The sequence below is a fragment of the Mastigoproctus giganteus genome, chromosome 4, assembly GCF_048544385.1.
Source record: "Mastigoproctus giganteus isolate SK-2022 chromosome 4, ASM4854438v1, whole genome shotgun sequence".
NCBI classification, from domain to species: domain Eukaryota; kingdom Metazoa; phylum Arthropoda; class Arachnida; order Uropygi; family Thelyphonidae; genus Mastigoproctus; species Mastigoproctus giganteus.
The window spans coordinates 66,711,378-66,732,746 of record NC_143578.1 but is presented as its reverse complement, the minus strand read 5'-3'; the positions used below and the strand labels follow the sequence as shown (position 1 = coordinate 66,732,746).

Sequence of the window (21,369 nt, the reverse complement as noted above, 5' to 3'; positions counted from 1 at the left end):
ATCTGGAAAAAACTGCCATCTTCCAGTTTGCCAGCTAAAGGCAAACTGGAAGTTTGCCTTTAGCTGGCTAAAGGCAAACTTCCACACATCTATTCTGCAACTATACTTTCTCAATTTGAATTTTTGCCACTTCGTGCGTAGTCTGAGCAAAAGGAAGAATGCCATCAACATTGAGTTTGTTCAATCCATTCAAAGCTTTAAACACCCCAATCACATCACCAGACACTAGTAGCTAGTCTCCAGATGCTGCAATTTGCAGAACTGAAGCCTTTCTTGGTATGAGCATTCATATTTTCCACTCACCAAACTCACTGCCCTTCTCTGCACTAGTTCCAGCAGCTCTACATCCTTCCTAAAATGTGGCCTCCAGACCTGTTTGCAGTATTCAAGATGTGGCCTGACCATTGCCTTATACAATGGGATAATCACCTCTGTATCACTGCTAGCAAAATTCCTGTATATATATATTTTTTCTGTTTATACTCCGGCACGACAACCAAGTCAGTAGAGTTTACAACAAATCGTCAATACAAATATTTATCGTATTTAGTAGTCACAGGCTTGAACCCCATTCAAGGAACACGTGCTATGCACTCTCCCTCCTGACCACTCGGCTACGTCAGGTCTATATCATTGACAAAACTCAATGAACTGTCCTGGCAACTTACCTGCACTACTTAGAGAACTTCATATCCAAGTGCACAATTACCCCCAAGTCTTTTTCAATTGCCATTTCTCAGCACATCAGCCTAACTTTCCTGGATCCTGTTGCAGTAGAATATTGTCATTCCTATCATTAACCCCCCCCCCGCCAACCTTTGTATCATCAGCAAACTTGGACATTAAGCCTGATATGCCTTCATCAATATCATCGATACATATGGAAAACAACAATGCTTCAACACTAATAACATTAGTCCAAGAAGAGCAGTGTCCATTGATTACCACTCTTTGTCTCCTCACATTCAACCATCCATTTATCCACAGCGGCAAGTTAGCTTTAATGCCACACTGCTCCAACTTGTACAGCAGTCCTTTTATGTGTAACAGGACCAAAAGCTTTCCTGAAATCCTGGCATATGATTATCAAAATTATTTTTCCCATCTAGTTCCTTTGTGACCATACTGTATTATCCAATCAAATTAGTCAGACAAGATTTCCCTTTAAAAAACCCATGCTGTGTCTTAAGTATAATTGCATCCTTGTCTAGATGATCCTACTTCTTTTATCAGTGAGTCCATTATTTTCCCTGGAACAGAAGTTAAACTAAAAGGTCTGTAATTACTTGTGTTACTCTTTGATCCCCTTTGCGAACTGGGGATACATTTGTACAACTCTAATCCATGGGATCTACCCTGAATCCAAGGATGCTCTCTTAATTATGGCCAAGGGTTTGCTTACTTTCTTTGCTGCCTCCCTTAATATAACTGGATATATCCCATCCACCCACCCCAGGTGCCTTTCATATGTTTAATTTCAACAATTTTTCTTTCACTTTATTCTCAGTTATTACAAATTCATTTGGCTCTATGTTAGAGTATGATAAACTTCTGGCATCCCCTTCCAGAAAGAATTCATCATGTGTGAATGTAGACGCAAAATACTAATTCAGTTTGTCAGCAACTTGAGCAGGATCATCAACAGTGAAACAATCGTTATCAAGCAGACCAATTTCATTCACCCCCTTCCTTCTAGTGTTTAAATAAGAAAATAAGTCTTTACTATTTTTCTTTTTCTTTGCCAAAAAATTTCTCATAATCTGCCTTAGATTGTTTGCCAAAGGATACCAAAGATTGCCAAAGGATGTTTGCCTAACATCCTTTGTGACTTGATTATAGACTAGGTTATATCTACCATAGGCTTCTGTATCACCTGATAATTTATATGCATCCCATGCATTTTTCTTCTCTCACACAAGCCTCATCAGTTCATCTGACATCCATTTAGGCCTATACCTAGAAGAGTATTTCTTAGCTGGTATGAAAAGCCTAGTAGTTCCTATGATTAATTCCTTGAATGCTTCCCATTTAGAATTTGCTGATAGTAATATCATCAGTTGGTCCCACTGTACAGAATTAAAAACTGTCTGAGACCACTGTGGCCATCTTTATGAAAGCAAAACATTTCCCTTTGTCCAACATTAGTTAATTTAAAGGTGTAACTACCATCAAGGTAGTTACACCTTTAAGGAAATCCAAAATCAATACACTATGATCAGTGACATCTAGTGGTTTTACCTGCTGTTTCTTAATGCATGAATAATCACTGCTGATAATCAAATCAAGAGTATTACTTTCTCTAACATGCCATAAAAACCAGTCATCCAACAAATCCACAAGTTCCAGTGAATATCTGGAAAATTAAAATGCCCCATTATAAGACAGTCTGATTTACCGGCCAAATCTATTTCTCCATTCAGCTGTTTGTTGTACTCATCAGAATCATTAGGCCTATAACACACTCCTACTCTGATTTTTGCTTTCCCGGTGGTTATATCACACCAAACTGACTCAACATTGTACCGGTCACTAATATCAACAACTGGATGCACTGCCTTAAATTTTGTGTGCTTCTTTACTAAGAGCATAACCCCTCCTATTCTGTTTGTCCTTTGTGTATAAAAACGGAATCCCCACAGGTTGAGAAGAATTCACAAGGACAAAATGAACAAACTACTGAACATGACTCTGAAACAACTCTCCAAACAGCTGGTTCTGTCCTGGACAAAGTTGTTGCAGCCAGACTGGGGCTACTAGAAAAATTAATGACCATACCAACAGGCTGAATTACTGCATCTGTTAGAATAGAGATAATAGAATATTGGGCAGGGCTGGAATAGACAGTAACAGACCTTCATATTGAGAATTAAGTTCTTAAAGCAAAGTTAGAAACAAAGGAATGAAAGTAGGAATGAACAAGACAGCAAACTCAGACCTATGCCCAAGTACTTAAAAGTAACCAATTAACCCAAAAGATGGCCAAAACAAGTGACAGACAAATCAAGGAAAGAATGACAATGTGATTATTATTATTAGACCAAACAAGGGAATCAAGCTTGATTACAGCAAAGCTGTGAAACAGGCAATTACTAAAAACCTGGAAGCACAGTTTAAAAATGTGAAAGTTAAGGCACTATAGAAAATCAGAAACATATGCGTGGTCATTGAAACAACCACAAAAGAAGATGCAGAAAAAATAAGGGACAACCATCTGGACATTGACTTAGGTTTAAAGATTGATAAACACAAAGCCAGAGGACCCACCATCTCAATCTGTGATATAGATAAAGCCAAGAGTAAAGGATATTATAACTGAAATATAAGAAAAAAATCTAGAGGAACACATGACAAAGGACCAACTAAACTCAGAATTTTCTCAGAAATACAATACAAAGTCAAAATCTACCCAGTACTGTAACTGGATAGCCTTGCTATCACTCAGGGTCTGACAGATATTATCTAAACAGCAAAGAATCTATATAGGATGGGATAGTCACCAGTATAAGAAGCACTTCCCAATACCCAAGTGCTCAAGATTATGCACTTCGGACACACATCCCACACTCATGAAGAAAGTACATGTGGTCACTGCACCATAAGAGGGCAAGAATACAGTACGTGTAGGAAAAATCAAGACCCTGACCGTGCCAATTGCAAGAGTGCAGGGCATGCCTTCATTCAGTAAGTGATACCAAATACCTGAGCTAATTGAAGATGGTGAAACAGCACAGACAGAAGGTTGATTATGGACAATTATCATAATTCCCACAATCAACAAACTTGGAATTTCCTGCAACTGAATGCCCAGAGAGCTCGCACAGTTGTTGACCAATTAAAACTCATAATGGAAGAAAAATGGATTGACATAGCATGTTTTCAGGAGCCTTAAATCCATGGGTGTAAGAATAACCTAGGTAATAGAGAGTAATAGAATCCACCAAGGATACCACATGGCAGTTATAATAATTAGAAATACCAGTATTATGGTAACTACAATAAACAATGTATGTACCGCTCTTGCAGCCTGCATGCAGGTTATCCCCCCCCCCCCCATGGATCACTCCATTTAATATCTTTATACTTTAAGCCAAGTGTAAACATTGGTCCTAGCATTCGGTACCTACAAACAGCTCTTGGCCTCTGACCTGGCAGAAAAATATTAGTATTCATGGATTCTGACTGCAGATCACCCGTGTGGCACACAAGAGAGAGAACTGGCGCTCACAAATTTACTAACTGAAAGAGCAAGAGACTTGGATTACATCTGACCACTGCACAATCATCTGTTTAACCTCATCCTCCATATAGAAAACTCCACGTCTAAATATGAATTGGCCATCTTGGTGGATTTTGAGGGCACCTTTGACACTGTTTGGTGGGACAGTGCATTGAAATGCACTCTGCCTGGCTAACTGCCCCTCCCATCTCTACAAGCTCTTCCAGATCTATTTCACAGAGCACACTGTCATGGTTAAATCCAACCTTCTGAAGGTAACTAGACCAACCTCTCAGGAGTGCCCACAAGATTCTGTGCTGGGGCCCTTTATGTGGAACATGGTCCTCCACAACTGGCTTTCTAAATCTTTTGAAGGATGCAAAATTGTGGCATTTGCAGAGGCCTGACAGTAGCTCCCGGGCTTCAGCAGTTGTTTTAGGTCCTTGAGGTTGTCGCAGACATTCTCTCAGATATGCCAAACAAGCTGTGCTTGTTACCTGGGTGTCTAAAACACTGATGGAACTGATGTTTGGGTGACACTCAAGTCAAGTGGACCCAATTTCGGCAAAGTACGGATGGTCTGCGACAGCCGAATCCTCTGCTGGCACCTTCATAATGGTGGGACTGCTAGTAATCCTGGGTATAACCTCCATGCGCAGCCACACTGTGGGTGACCATCAAGGCGTGAACCAATGTAAGCAGGGGTCGAGGTGTGGCGCCCACACCACACAGAGGAATGCCGACCCTCTGTATTACCAGGCAATACCAGGTGGTAGATGACTCTCATCAACCAGTACAATACCACCACTTTTCTTATTGGAGGCTTGAAGTGGTGGAACCCATGTTTAGTCTCCAGAGCTAAGTTCCGGTCAATCCTTCCCCATCTCTTCTACCATGCAGTATTACTGATGAATTTTGAGGTTTGATGAACACCATGGCAAGATCCAAACTTCCTTATATTTTGAGGGTACAGCTCTAAAACGGTGTTCGCTTGCCAGCCGCTAGTTAGTACACCGGACCAAACCTTTTGGTAACTCTCTATGAGGCTTCTGCATCAGCTAGTGTATATCTTGCTACCTCTACTCTGCAAGATAGTGATTGGAGAGAGCCTGAGTAGTGTGTATGCTGGGGGCATTGTCAAGGTCACATTATGTCAAGGATCCAGGTACACCATATCAAAAAATTACATTACTTCATACAGCATGTCCCGCCACTTTTTCTCAATACTGAATACAACATGAATTGTCAAACTAATAGAGCAAGCTTTTCTGCAAAAAGATCTAAACCTCCCAAACACTTCAAGTTCATTTCACAAAACAAACGTACATGGTCTCAGTTCTCAATGATCTCCATTTCTACTTACAGTCTGCCAAACCCCATGTACCTTTTCTGACAGAATCTCAGTTATTGGTTGATTCAACCACTGCTCATCTCAGTTGCCCAAATTATTTGCTGTATGATTCCTTTCGCCTCAAAGGTGGTACTTGTGCATATGTCCATTCAGGTATTCCCTGTCAGAGACTTGGTAATTTGGAATCTCCTCTTTTCGATCTACTGTGGCTTAAAATCTCTCTACCTCATTTTGTCAAATTGATTTGTTGTCTCTACCATTCTCCCAACTCCACTAATCACTTGGAGCTCTTTGACCCTCCCTTTGCAACTTGACTTTCTCCAGTCCAACTTTGCAACTTTCCTAACAGTGAGGTAATTTTTCTTGGTGATTTTAATGTAAACAACTCCAGCTGACTTCCATTCTCTAGTCACACAGACCCAGCTGGTCAAGATGCCGAGGCTTTTGCAATTACTAATGACTTCGCACAGATTGTTCATTTACCTACCACAATACCGGACAATCCTAACCATACAGCCAACGCACTTGATCTTTTTCTCACAAACAATCCTTCTAAATACACTGTCGAAATGAGTGGTCCTTTACGCACCTCAGATCGCAACTTGGTGATTATCTCTTCTCCAATGGAGCCTTTATCTCGTGGCTATTCCCAACCTTGTATTGTTTGACATTACAAAAATGCAAAATGGGATGACCTGCGAGATTTCTTTTCTTCTTTTCCTTGGTCGGATTACTGTTTCAAAACTTCTGATGTCAACATTTGCTCAGATCGTGTCAGTGAAATTATTCTTGTAGGAATGAAATCCTTTATTCCACACTACACGTTAAAATCTCGTCCTTTATCTAAACCTTGGTTTTCCAATAAATGTGCAAAGGCTGTTCGAGAGAAGAATGCTACATATCGTAATTGGCTTGTTTCCAATTCTTCAGTTTCATTTTCTGCCAACATCAAAGCTCGCAACAATTGTAAAGCAATTATTAATCAGTCCAAACTAGATTTTAAACAGGCTAAGAGTAGAAAACTTGCTTCTTGCCCTAATGGTAGCCGAGCATTCTGGTCTCTTGCCAATGTTATTGGCGGCAACTTTTGCCCATCTCTGTCAAAGCCAGATGGTTCTGTTGTCACTTCAGCTAAGGATAAAGATGACCTGCTAGCATCCCATTTTTCTTCCAACTCATGTATTAATGATCTCAAGTCAAGTGGTAAAACACCTCCCACCATTCCCAACACGCTCCATTCAATGCCTCCTGTGGTCTTCTGTCAAAAGGATGTCAGAAGGATTTCGATGAATCTTGATGCTCAGAAAGCCACAGGTACTGATGGTATTTCTCCACTTGTTCTCGAAACCTGTGCTCCTGAACTTATTCCTGTTCTTTGCTGTATTTTTTCACTTTTTTATTCCAAAGATATTTTTCCTTCTGCTTGGAAGTTTGCTCATATCCAGCCAAATCCCTCCCATCCAATTATTGTCTCATTGCAATTACTTCTACCCTTTCTAAAGCAATGGAGAAGTCAATTAAAGTCAACTCTTAAACTACTTAGAAACTTTCCATCTGATCCACGATCACCAGTATGGATTTCATCAGTGTCGATCCACTGGTGATATTCTGGTTTTATTACCCATTTATGGATAAATTCAATGGAAAATTTCAGTGAAACACGAGCAGTTACTCTTGACATCTCAAAGGCTTTCGATCATGTTTAGCATAAAGGTCTTCTAAACAAGCTTCCATGTTATGGTTTGCCAACTGTTTTTTGTAATTGGTTATCCAGTTTTCTCTCTGTCTGCTCACTGAAGGTGATGGTACTCTGACTTCTAACTTCTCCATTAATGCTGGTGTCCCCCAAGGTTCAGTTCTTTCCCCCACTCTTTTCCTCTTATATATTAATGACCTTCTTCCATTGACCGGAAATCCTATCCATAGTTTTGCTAATGATAGCACATTGCATTCCACTTTCCAGTTTGAGAAACCTTGCCCCACTCAATCAGCTTCAGCTTCTTGAATATCTGATACCAATTTCGTAAATGCCAATCTCCGGGTAATTCTCCATTGGGTTAAAGACAACTTAGTTGATTTCAATCGTTCTAAAATTCAGCCCTGTCTTATATCTTGCAAAAAAGGATTCTTCTGCTCCTATGCTTATCTTTGGAGACACTCCGATTTCTATGCAAAATGATATATCTTTTATGGGGATTACCCTGACTTCTAATCTCTCTTCGCACAAGCATGTTACAAATATTGCTTCCTTGCATCTAAAAAACTTGATTTTCTCTTTTGCTCTCGGCATTACTTTTCTTTCAAACAGATTTTCTCTGTACAAATCGCAAATCTGCCCTACCATGGAATACTGTTCCCATATATGGGGCGTTGCCCCCAAAACTTCTCTCAGGCTTCTAGATTCCATTCAGAAGAGGGCAGTTAGGTTAATTAATGACTCATCTCTAACAGAGTCTCTTTGCTCTCTGTCTCATAGATGTACTGTTTCTGCTGCATGCCTTTTCTACAGATACTTCCATGCCGCTGTTCTTCTGAATTGGCTTCTATAATTCCCGCTCTCTCTTTCAAAACAGTCCGAACACATGCTGCTGCCAGCCAACATCCATTTACTGTCCAACTTCAAACTCAGAGAACAAATTTTTCATCTTCCTCATCAGTGGCAGATTTAGCACTTGAGAGGCCCCAGGCACAATTCAATTTTGAGGCCCTCCTCTAAATATTTTCGGTACCACTACAGTGTGCATTCTACGTGCACATTTTTACTATAGCACGCACTCTAGATTTGGTGTTATGGTTTTAATCATTTTGGTTGCGCAATTCTTTCATACATATTTTAACTAATGTTTAAATTAAAAAATTACACAACTACCATCCCTCCCAAATCTAACATTAATACATAAAATTAAAACAAAATCTAGCATTAATGATAATATGTATTCTACTTCAGATTCACTTAGTTCGCATAGATATTTCATATAATATGTGGGGATATTCACATAAGAGTTTATTAACTTCTCATATTAAATTATAGTTTTATTCAGTAACGGTAATAAAGATGAACGTAAAAATTAAAAATGAAACAATTCATTTATTTTTTTTGAGACCTGAGACTTGAGGCCCCCTCGATTTAAGAGGCCCCAGGTGCACGCCTCGTGCACCTGTGCGGAAATCCGCCACTGTTCCTCATTTATTCATTCAACTGCCATTTTCCGGAACAACCTTCCTTCATACGTATTTCCTGAAAATTACAGTCTACAGAAGTTCAAGTCTAACGTCAACAAATATCTTCTTTTATCTTCACCTCCAACCCAAGCACAGTACTAAGTACTATAGGTTCTATACCTCTCGTGTTTGGAGTGTTCATAAAAAAAAAAGAAAAAGAAAAAAAGCTGTTTCTGGGAAATCATGCTCAGACCTTTAAAACAAAGCAAACCATGTCCTAGCAGATCTCTACGCATGGACTGTTCTCAACAAGCTGTAAATCAGTACCATCAAAACAAAAATGATGCTTTTTAAAGCTGGACCTGCGCTGCCCACCACAAATCATGATATCCAGGAAGCAAATTCCAATTGTTATGCAGGCTTAAGTCCTAGGGGTGGTCATTAACCACAGGCCAAACTTTCTTCTGCATCTGCAGTACCTGGGGGTCAAAACCAAATGATTTTCAGATGCAATCTTGAGGATCTCCAAAGGCAACTGGGGGCTCTCCAAGAAAACACTCTCTTTGTACTATAAATGGGGATGAAGATAGCTATAAAGCTATCTTCATCCCCATTGTCACTTATGAGGATGAAGCGGGAACATGGTTCCATCAGGTCCAGCAAGTAAAAATGAAAGACAAGGTCAACTCCATTCAATGTGCTATGCTCCTGGTCACTCACAGATTATGCTGAACAGTGTCTACAGCTGCCATCTGGGTGATAGCTGGAACTATGCCGTTCGATCTATTTGTAATCTTCAAATTTAGTTCTATACCGCATATTTTTTTTCTAAGAAAATATATGGTATAGAACTAAATCCCAATGCTGACCCCAAAACAGAAAGGCAGCTGTTATAATGAGATTTTCAACATTTGGCAGTCTAGATGGGATACCTCAGACACAGGCACTGTTACCAGAAAATTCCTTCCAGATGTCACTTTCACAACTATGAAAATGGTCAAGTCTCGGATTCTCTCACCATGGAATCCTCGTACTTGGTTACTGGACACAGATTCCTCAATGAAAAGTTGCATCTACTGGGTCTGCTACCAACAGATCACTACTTCTGCAGCAGCCCAAAAATGGAAAGATCTTCTCTTTGAATGTAGGTTGTATGACAACTTAAGAAAGACACTACTGCAGGCTGTGCCAGGTATCTCGGAACATTGAACAGAGTCTCTGCTCCAAACAGCAGACAATCTAAAGGCATTCCAATTCTATGCCATCCAAGTATTTGAGCACAGGAAGCAGAGCTACATTGTTGTAACTGCACCTAACAGCACCTTTCCAGTGACTTAAGGGACCCATAATTTGCAGGGGTTTTTTTTTTCCCTCATGTGCTCTGCCTTGAATTACACTCTAGTGCAGCTAATTTAAAGGGGTTTTTTTCCCCCTTTCTTTCAAGCATTCTGCCTTGAGTTTTCACTCTAGTTCAAGTAATTTAAGAGCTTTTTCTTCTCTCACTCCCTCTGGAATGGTCCCCCCAGAGGATCCTGTCCCACCTTATGGCAACACCAGGTGGGCCAGAGTCTCTTTTGAGACGGTACATGTTTTACTGGGACTGGCCCACCTTCTCATGGTGTGGACAGGTACCCAGAATCATCTCTCCAGGTGATTGATGCTTCTGGATAGCCAAGCAGCCAGAACACAACAGAACATGCACACCACAAACTTATACCAAACACACTTCTGGCCCTTTTACAGTTGATTCTGTTTTTCACAGTGATATGAGGCGGAGTTGAACAAACGTTCTAGGTGCCACTCTTACATATACACGTCACGTATCGCTCCCTGAGAAATTCTTATACAAGCCTTATTAGACAAAAGAAAAAAGAATCATGGCAATCTTGTGTTGGTACCTCTGGTAATGCTGACCCCATGGTTTACCACATAGTTACCAATAAGCTGCCAAAGAGAGATGTGATAAACATCACAGACACCCTGAATGGACAAAGTACATACACTTGGGAGGAGACAGTTATTAAGACACCTAGAATATACTGTTTCCAGAGGATACTCAACCTCTCTCTCTCAGGAACAGACTGAAATTTGCAAATAAAATGGAAAATACTCAAATATAACCAACAAACAACCCTTTAACTCACTGCTTGAAGTGAATATGAAGTGAATGGAACTAATTGCTGCAATTAATAGAACTAAAGAAAAAAAATGCCCAGGCCATGATCAAATAGAAATAGAGATGATAAAAGAACTAGTGAAACCTTTCCCCATCACTTGTTATAATTAAATAACTGTCTGGATAAGGGGATTTTCCCCACAACCTGAAAACTTTCATACATATTTTAACATATCATACATACTAAGTAGATATTACTTAGTATCGGTAACGGTATCAAATCCGCGTGTCACAAATTGAACGAGAGGTCTTTTAACCAAATTTAGTCGATTTATTAACCAATTGTTATATCAAATTATCTTCTATAAGTAGATTATAGACTTAGTCAGGATCCTTAGTTTATTCTAAATTGAGATAGCGAGATTTCGAAGCTAATCAATACTTACGAGTCCGTAGAAATACCGTTCGTGAATTCCCGCCATTTTTACACGATAGCATAAGCTTAGTGTAGTATACTGCATAATATAATATTGTCAATTAATCAGTAAATCTATTAATCTTGATAAACTTTATTGTCAATTAAATTGTATTTTTAACTCTATAAATATATATAACGACTTAATCGTAACAAATAATTAATACATAACTATAGTGGTACACGTGATACGGAAGTTGTATAAAGGGAACACTAGATACCGAAAAAAAAAAAAAAATATATATATATATATATATATAACATAACTGTTTTGGGATATAACTTAAGGATTTAATTTTTGTTTTAAATTTTATTGAATTAAATTGGAATCATGACTCTGACCAGAGCAGCAAAGCAAAAGGCTCAAGCTAATGGGAGTGCTGTGGTTCAGGGGAGAACTGAGGGGGGCAGTTGCCCTCTGAATCACAGTCTATTAAAATGCACTGTTTGCTTGATGTTTGTGGAGCAGTCGGGTACGGGACATGATACTGCCAAGGGGGATGTCTTTGTGTGTGCACGATGTAAGGAGTGCAAGGAAATCAGGCGACAACTCAGCGTTGTTATGGGCCTTTATGAGACCTTGAAGGACAGGGTGGATGCCCTCGAAGGAAATAAATTGAGGGGCCCATCAAGCTCTCAGCTGCCCACATCAACGCCAGAGCTTGCACTTGGTCATCAGGCAACACAGGGGCAGCCCCCTAGGCAGAATGCGCTGGTCCCACAGGAACTAGTAGTTGTTGGTGACTCTATTGTCAGGGAAACGGGGAACATGCTTTGTAAAAAGGATAGGTGGAATAGGACCAGGGTATGTCTGCCAGGGGCAAAGGTTGATGACGTTGTAGAGCGGATATCATCTTTTAAGGGCACAAAAGGTGATATAGTTGTACACGTTGGCACTAATGATATTAAGAGTAGGAGACCGGCGGAATTACTTAGCAAGTACAGGTCACTGTTGAAAAAAAGCCGTGAATTAGGGTTGAACTTGAAAGTGTCTGCAATTCTGCCCAGACACGATAGGAGGGAGTATATGATGAGAGCCTTGTCGATCAATTCGGCCCTGGAGGGATTGTGCAAGGCTCAAGGGGTAGAATTTTTTTCAGCCTGGACTGTACTTGTTAACAGGAGAGATTGCTTCTACAGGGATGGGATACACTTAAATAGAAAGGGTGCAAGAATTTTTGCTGATGCTGTCGAGGCAGTGTTAGGTGGGTCGGAAAACTGCTAGTTGGGGGGGATACAAGGACTAATAGATTAACAGTAGCCACTGGCAGAGGTGGAAGTGATTCTTGCACTGCTTCTATTCAAATGAGCAGAAGTCTGAAAAACAAGATGCAGGATATTTCAGAGACTGCTGGTAGTCATTGCGTTACAAGTAAACACATGGGTTGTGTTAGGGTAGCTAAGAATAGAAACAGGTGCATGTATACCTGCGTGTACACCAATGCTAGGAGTTTGGTAAATAAATTTGATGAATTTGAGGTATTGCTCAAAACATCAAAGGCAGATATTGTTGGGATATCAGAGACGTGGTGTCACACAGATATAAGTAATGCGGAACTGGAATTTGGGGAATACAATGTATATAGAAAGGATAGACAGGACAGGAGGGGAGGAGGGTTTATGCTATTAATTAAGAAACACATAAAGTCAAAGGAAGTGAAGCCAGTTGACATCAATGGACAGGGCAGTGTCGAGTCAGTTTGGTGTGACATAAGCATAGGGAAATCAAAATTGAGAGTAGGAGTGTGCTATAGGCCTAACGACTCTGATGAGTATAATAATATATTGTACAGGGAAATAGAGTGGGCCAGTAAATCAGAGAGTCTTATAATGGGAGATTTTAATTTCCCAGATATTGACTGGAATTTGTGGGTTGGTCACTCGCACACTAGCAAGGCTTTTGTGGATTTATTGGATGATTGTTTTCTACATCAGCATGTTCGTGAGGCAACAAGAGGGAGCAATACTCTTGATCTGATTATCAGTAGTGATTCTTCATGCATTAAGAACCTGCAGATAAATGAACCACTAGGTGGCAGTGATCACAGTGTGTTGAAGTGGGATTTACTCAAGGAGGTAACTACCATCAGAGGTAAAGGGAAGGGTTTTTGTTTTCGTAAAGGCGACTATGATGGTCTGAGACAGTATTTAAATTCTATACAGTGGGACCAACTGATGATGTTACCAACAGCAAACTCAAAATGGGAAGCATTCAAGGAACTAATCTTGGTGGCTACCAGGCTTTACATACCAACTAAGAAATATTGTTCAAGGTTTAGGCCTAAATGGTTGTCAGATGGACTAATGAGACATGTGGCAGAGAAGAAAAATGCATGGGATACATACAAATTAATGGGTGACATGGAAGCCTATGATAGATATAAGTTGTTCTGTAACCAAGTCACAAAGGAGATTAGGCAGGCAAAGGCAGACTACGAAAAATCCTTGGCAAAGGATGCAAAGAAAAACAGAAAGGAGTTCTTTACATACTTGAACTCGAGAAGGAAAGGGATGAATCAGATTGGTCCACTGGATATTGATGGTTCAACAGTTGAGGATCCTGCTCAGGTGGCTAACAATCTAAACGAGTATTTTGCATCTACATTCACGCATGAGGAGTTATTCAGGAAGGAGAATGATGTAGGTAAAGTAAACATTGGCAGTGAGCTGGATGATTTTGTAATAACTGAGAGGAAAGTGGAGGAGAGATTGTTGAGGATAAACATAAAAAAGGCACCTGGGGTGGATGGGATCTATCCAGTTATATTAAAGGAGGCAGCAAAGGAAGTATGCAAACCCCTAGCCATAATTATGAGAGCTTCTTTGGACTCAGGGGAGGTACCCATAGACTGGAGATGTGCAAATGTAACCCCAATTCACAAAGGAGGATCAAAGGCTGACACAAGTAATTATAGACCTGTTAGTTTAACTTCTGTTCCAGGTAAATTAATGGAGGCACTGGTTAAAGAAGCACTGCAGGATCATCTAGACAAGAATTCAGTTATAGCTCAGACGCAGCATGGTTTTGTTATGGGCAGGTCTTGCCTGACCAATCTGATTGGATACTATGATGTAGTCACAAAAGAACTGGATGCAGGGAATAACTTTGATATTATATATTTGGATCTTAGAAAGGCTTTTGATACTGTTGCACATGGAAGACTGCTGCACAAATTGGAGCAGTGTGGCATTGGAGGAAAATTGCTGCTATGGATAAGGGGATGGTTGAGTGGCAGAAGACAGAGAGTGGTAATCAATGGACACTGCTCAACGTGGACTAATGTTATTAGTGGAGTTCCTCAGGGTTCAGTGTTGGGTCCGTTGTTGTTTTCGGTGTTTATGAATGATATTGATGATGGGATATCAAGTTTAATGTCTAAGTTTGCAGATGATACAAAGGTTGGCAGGGTCGTTAAGGACACTACTGACGCTATGCTGCTGCAACAGGATCTGGAAAGGTTGAACAGATGGGCTGAGAGGTGGCAAATGAAGTTTAACATTGACAAATGTAAAGTACTACATATGGGTAACAGTAACCCCAGAGCAATGTATCAACTCTGCGGTACTACACTGACAGTGGTGGAGAATGAAAAGGACCTGGGGGTAATTGTGCAGGCAGATATGAAGTTCTCTGAGCAGTGCAGACGAGCTGCAAGAGTAGCTCATGGTGTCTTGTCAATGATATACAGGAATTTTTCTAGCAGGGATAAGGAGGTGATTATTCTCTTGTATAAGGCAATGGTTAGGCCACATCTTGAGTACTGTATACAGGTCTGGAGGCCTCATTTCAAGAAGGATGTAGAGCTGCTGGAACGGGTACAGAGAAGGGCAACAAGATTAGTAAATGGAACAAAGGGTTGCTCTTACGAAGAAAGGCTTAAGTTTTGCAAATTACAGAGTCTGGAGACTAGGCACCGGCGAGGTGATCTGATAGAGGTGTATAAGGCTTTGAATGGTTTGAGCATGCTCAATGCCAATGGGATTCTTCATCTTTCTCAGAATAATCACCTCAGAGGGCATAAATTCAAATTGAGGAAGGACGGATGTCGGATAGATGTGCGGAAATTTGCCTTTGGCCAGCGGGTGGTTGGTTGGTGGAACCGACTTCCATCACTTGTTGTTGAAGTTGATAGCCTAAACAAATTTAAAGCTCAACTGGACAGGTATTTCGAACGAACGGAGGGGTGAAATGGGAGAGGGTTTTTTTTTTTTTTTTTTGGCTGATGCTGAATAAGCTTGCTTTCTTGCATCATATGCCTCTACTAATGCTAATGCTAATGCTAACTGGCCAACCTCCAGCTCATACTAAAAATTCCAGAGAAACTCCCAGAAGAGCTTAAATCATACAGACTAATTGCTTTACTGCCAGTACTGGGCAAGGTATTGGAAAGGCTAATTCTTTTATACCTTGAAACTTACTACTCAAATGGCAACCTTCGGTCGGACAAACAATTTGGCTTCAAGCCTGGTTGCTCAACTGAAGACATTGTGAAATGCTTCATAAAGGCTGCAGAAAACACCTAGGAAAAGTATCTGCTGGCCATATGAATTGACTTTGCTGGCGTATTCGATACCATACGATGGCTCAACATATTCAGGTGATTGCACCAAGCTGAAATCCCACAGAATCTATATTAAAATATTATCTTAGTTATAGACAGGTAACAGTAAAAACCCATTACCAAAGTTTCACCTGGACAGTTACCAGAGGATGCCCCCAGGGTTCAGTACTGGGTCCTTATTTTCCAAACCTACTTCTGGATAAATTCCTGGGAATGGATGCTGGCCACACAGAAAAGGTTACCTTTGCAAATGACCTTGTCTTGCTTCTAAAGACCAATGTAAGAGCCAGCCTAGAACAACAGGCAAACCATGCTCTCAATATCCTACAGAGCTGGGCTAAAACTCACAAACTGGAAATAAAATAAAATCAGTACTACTAAAAGGAAGCTAACCACACATCAAAAATTCAGATAAAATAATAACCTTAGTAATAGAATCGAAATATCTAGGTGTAATGTTTGATAACAAACTGACATTTTACCCACATCTAACAACATTTCAAAAAAGTAAGAAACTGGGCTGGCATGATTGCAAGAACCAGCTGCACCAACTGAGGACTGAAAAGGAGGATGCAGTTATTTATAAGGCAGCAGTCTTCCTCCCAGTTATAACCTATGGCATATGCACATTATATAACCTCTAGGGCTGTTCTAGTTAGAAACAGGGCAAAACATGATTCCATCCAGCATATCATATTGCTAACCATAACAAGAGTATGCTGCACAGTTAGCAAGCCTGCTTTGCAGGTCCTAGCAGGTTCACTGTCATTTGACCTAGAAGTCATTAGAAGTCAATTGAGAACCTTCTAGGCCGCAGGCCTCAATTATAGAATCAAGAGGCAAATCCCAGTAAACATCCAAGGGATTACAATAAATCTGGAAATTGACCCAAAACAAGAGAAAAAGAATTCTAACTGCACTCTAATAGCAATGGCTGAGTAGATGTGAACAAACACCTAAAGGGGAAGTCACTAGAAGGTTCTTGCCTAAGGTAACCCTAGTTCCATCCAAACTGCAGCACTGGTTTGCTCCAGGACTCTATGCAATGTTTTTGCTTACAGGGCATAGTTTCCTGAATGCAAAGTTGTGCCACTCACTCACTCAGGATCTTAAATATACCTGTGGAGCTGATGAGGATTGGGCACACTTCCTATATGACTGTCCCAATTACCATCCCCCACAGATGCAGACTAATGTCCAAGACTGGACCCATAAACCATGGAGACGAGAATCTACTCATCTCTGATGAAATGCACTACATGGTCCTCACCGACTTTGCTCAAAAAGTATTTGAGTCAAGGAGAAGTAATCATGCTATGATATCCCAGATTCCCCTACTTCAATAAGCATGATTACCCAATTATGACACCTCCAAACTTAGACAAACCTCAATGAGCCTGGCCTGTCAGAACGTGTTTCCCACCCATCTAAGTTGGCTGTGATTATTATTATTAGCCACATGGTGCAAGGAAGCCTAAGGCTTGTGCTGCACCAGTCAAAAAAAAAAAAAAAAAAAAAATTTGAGAGAGAGAGAGAGAGCCCCTGGGGTTGACATTATTTATTTATTTGATAAATGTAATGTATGTTTATGAATAATTATGATATATTTATTCATATCATCCATTTGATAATTCATATCAAATGGATGATATGAATAAATGATGATTGCATGGTTGTAGGTCTCTGTGAATGGTGCATATTTCTGAGCACAGGAGTGTGTGTTCCTGCCTTGGCTGAGTTCCACTGAGCTTGGCCATGGGCACTGGTTTGTGTGGGTAGTTGTATGAATAACAGTGAGTGTGTGACAGTTTGTGTTTGGTTGGAGCTCTCAGTCACACTCGTGTTTTCAGACATGACTGAGAGTTGTGGCACTGATATACCTGATGGATATGGATTACATCTTTTCTAATGTGTTCTCCACATTGGATGACAGTGGTGAATGTTCAAATGCATGAAAATGAATGCAAGTATTTGTAAGAGTTATTGTTCCTGCCTTGGCCAACTTCTGTTGGCCATGGGCACCGGTATGTGTGGGTAGTTATGTGTATGGCAGTCTATGCTTAGTTGAAGCTCTCAATCACATCCAGGTTGCCAGACGTGACTGAGAGCTGCACAAGTGATAACAATTGATGGATAAAGATTACCTCCCTCCCATGTGTTTCTCCATTCCAGAGTGTGAATGAATGTCCAAATGTGTGAAAATTAATGCTATGTGTAAACGTTACTGTTCCCCTTTCTATGTATATAAGAATAAATCAATCAGAGTAAAAGATTAATTTGTGTGTGTGTGTAACTGTGCAGTCATTATGTAATGCAAGACTGAATTCATGTATGTATATATTAATGCGGGTTTGCCTATTTGCTGGGGGTGGGGGGGGGGGGTGAAAATGTGTCCACTTAACCTGCTAAAAAAAAAAAACCCACACGTTTGCCATCCGATTCAGAGTACTGTTCCGAGTGTGTAAGTGTGTGAGAATGATGAGTACATGGGAATGTCCAATAAGTATAGATTGTTTAAATTGTTGCCCCGAATATTAAAAAAATAATAAATAAAAATAAATAAATATATATATATTTCTTTTTTTCCCCCTCTTCCATTCTTGTAGGTTAAGCTGTTTAAATGTGCATGCATGCCTGGTGACCTATGTCAACTTGTGGTGACTGAGTGAGTGCCTGTGATTAGTATTACATATATGATAAAAAAAAAGCATATGATTATCTTGGTAGCTGTCCATAGTCTGCCTCAAAATATATGTTTAAAAAAAAGTGCACTTATCTATGTGTATGACAAGTTTGCAGATGAACTGAGTACATGTAGAGTATGTGTTGTTCTGATAGCCCCTCCAATTAAGCTTCAGGGAGGAACCAAGTGTTAAACTCCCCTGCCTTGCTGATACCATTCCCCCCCCTTCTAATGAAGCTCAACAGCCTCCTCTCCCACCCTGTGGAGAATAGGGTTCTTCCACAGGGGTACCCCCTCTGTCCCCTTTAACTTCTGTTTCTGACGCCAAGGTTCACCCCAACCAGAGAACCTTTCACAACCTACAACCTGGCCCACCTCCTTGTGGTGAAGGACAGGCAACAGGGGACCCTGTTTCCGGGGGCCCACAGCTAACTGACCAGAGGAACAACATATCAACACAACCGAAAACTACATTATGCAGACTACACTAAATCTCAAACCATCTCTGGCTTTTACAGAGTTTGTACTGCGACACAGAGTTGGGGGGGGGGTTCCCTGTGCCGCTTCACAGTAAATACTATACACTGTCATTTCTGTATACGTTGTACAACTCATATTCAAATTCTGCATCTTTTATATCTGAGTGACACCATGTCTCTGATATTCAGACAATGTCTGTATTTGAAGTCTTGACCAGCACTTCAAGTTAAGTGTAAGATTTTGTACGTAAGGATGAGTGGAGTTAAATGTGGTTCTGGACAAAAAAGACTTAGGGTTTATGATTCAGCCAGACATGAAACTTTCTTTGCAGTATAAACAAGCAGTCAGGAAGGCACATGGTGTCTTGTCTATGATATACTGGACTTGTGCATATTCTTTTTATAAGGCAGTGGTGAGACCACATTTAGAAAACTGTGTTTAGGTCAGGAGGCTGCACTTCTAGAATGGATTCAGAGAAGGGCAACTAGATTGGTGAGGGGTGCTAATGTCCATATGAAGAACGGCTTAAAAAGTGCAACCCACAAAGCTTGGCAACTAGATGTCTTGGGTGGGGGGACTTTTATAGAGGTGTATAAGGCCCTGAAGGAAATCAGTAAAATGAACAGGGGAGGTATATTTTCATTGGCAAAAAAGAGAAACAGGGACACAAATACAAGACTTTAGGGAGTAACAGAAGGCTGGATCTTATGAAGTTTATCTTTGGGCAGTGTGTCACAGATCACTGGAATGAAATGCCTGGAACAACGATTGAGGTGGATGAACTTTTTTTATTTATTTATTGTACCAGGCAGTCCTTGCTAAATTCTGGCAACCTTAAATAGGCAACAATGTCCAAAGTACATCTGCACATGAACCCTCCAAGAAGAAATGCATGATCCAAGTGGCATGCAAATCGTCCAATGTACTTATAGTCTGAAACACCATGAGTCTCCCACAGCACAAGGAACTGCACATTACTACTCAGCCATCTGAAATGTTTATGTTCTGAGAAAAGCTATGGATAATCCACCCAAAGTCATGCAGCATATAGGAACTGCATTTACTAAAATCGTAATGGATAGAACAAGAAAGTATAGTACAAAATCACCCTGCTAAATGATCAATGCAGCAAAATGAGCTGCAATAGATGTTACTTATCTGAGAATAACAGTAGCAAATTACATGTACATGTTGTTGGTTAGTAGAGCAATCATCTCTGCATGAAGACTGGTGCAATGAATAACAATAAGTGCAACGCAAATAGCTGCAACTGATGGTTCTTTACATTATACAGAGAAGATCTGTCTTTCTCTCTGAACTGATTTGGGCACAACTGCCCACAGAGGGTAAGCTTCCAATTATAATTAAAACAGTACCACACATCCTGTGCCTACCCTGTTGAAATATTGAAATCCATTCTTGGACAAACGTTTTGGCAATGGGAAAAGTATGAATGATGGATTTTTTTTTTTTTTTTGGCAGATGCAGATAAAGCTCACTTCCTCACATCATTTAGCCATTATAATACTAATTACTATAAAGGAAATAAAGATCATTATTACAGTACATGGTATGTAGAAGTATTGAAAAAATGCAATTTTCTTTATTTGTAATGTTTCACACCATAATGTTAAAAGTAAAACAGTGCTTGGAATTTTTACACAGGTTGGTGATAAAATGTACACAAATTTTGTGCTTTTGGATTATCCTGTCAGGAAAGTTAGATTACACAGAGATATATTTTAATTAAATTTAATATTTTAGTTCAATTTTTATAAATTTATAAATATTATAACTGTGTAAATATATATATGAATCATTTTAATTAAATTTTACATTATAGTACAAGGAAGATAATATTACTCTATAAAGAATAATATATTTTGTGGGTAGCTAATATAACATGAAAATTATGATAAAATTATTTGTGACGACCAGCTGAACCTTATTAAAATAAATATACACGAATAAGAAAGAATGAGTTAAAAATAAAATAAGCATAAATATACAAATAATATACTTACAGTAGTTACAATTTAATACATGTGTGTGAGAATAGTGTTCTCATTCCTCTATCACATGACTTAACTATTTATTCTGTATTGTACCACACACTATTTGGTTGGCAAAAAGGCACATTTCTGATTTTACCTTATGTTTTATGAATTTAACATTTTATCATGTACATATTTTTAATTTTTTTGGTTGATTATCTGTATTCACTCTTTTACTTTTTACTTATTTTTACTCATTTTTGTATATTCATAATAAAATTCAGTCAGTTGTCTCAAGTAATTTTCTTGAGACATGATATGTTCCCTGAC

General features: G+C 39.7%; 1 protein-coding gene across 2 annotated transcripts in view; it reads right to left on the bottom strand.

The window, feature by feature from the left end:
* The window catches only part of LOC150086806 (uncharacterized), a 219,281-nt gene that overhangs the window by 45,239 nt on the left and 152,673 nt on the right, over positions 1 to 21,369 (bottom strand). The gene's annotated exons all lie outside the window — the stretch shown is intronic.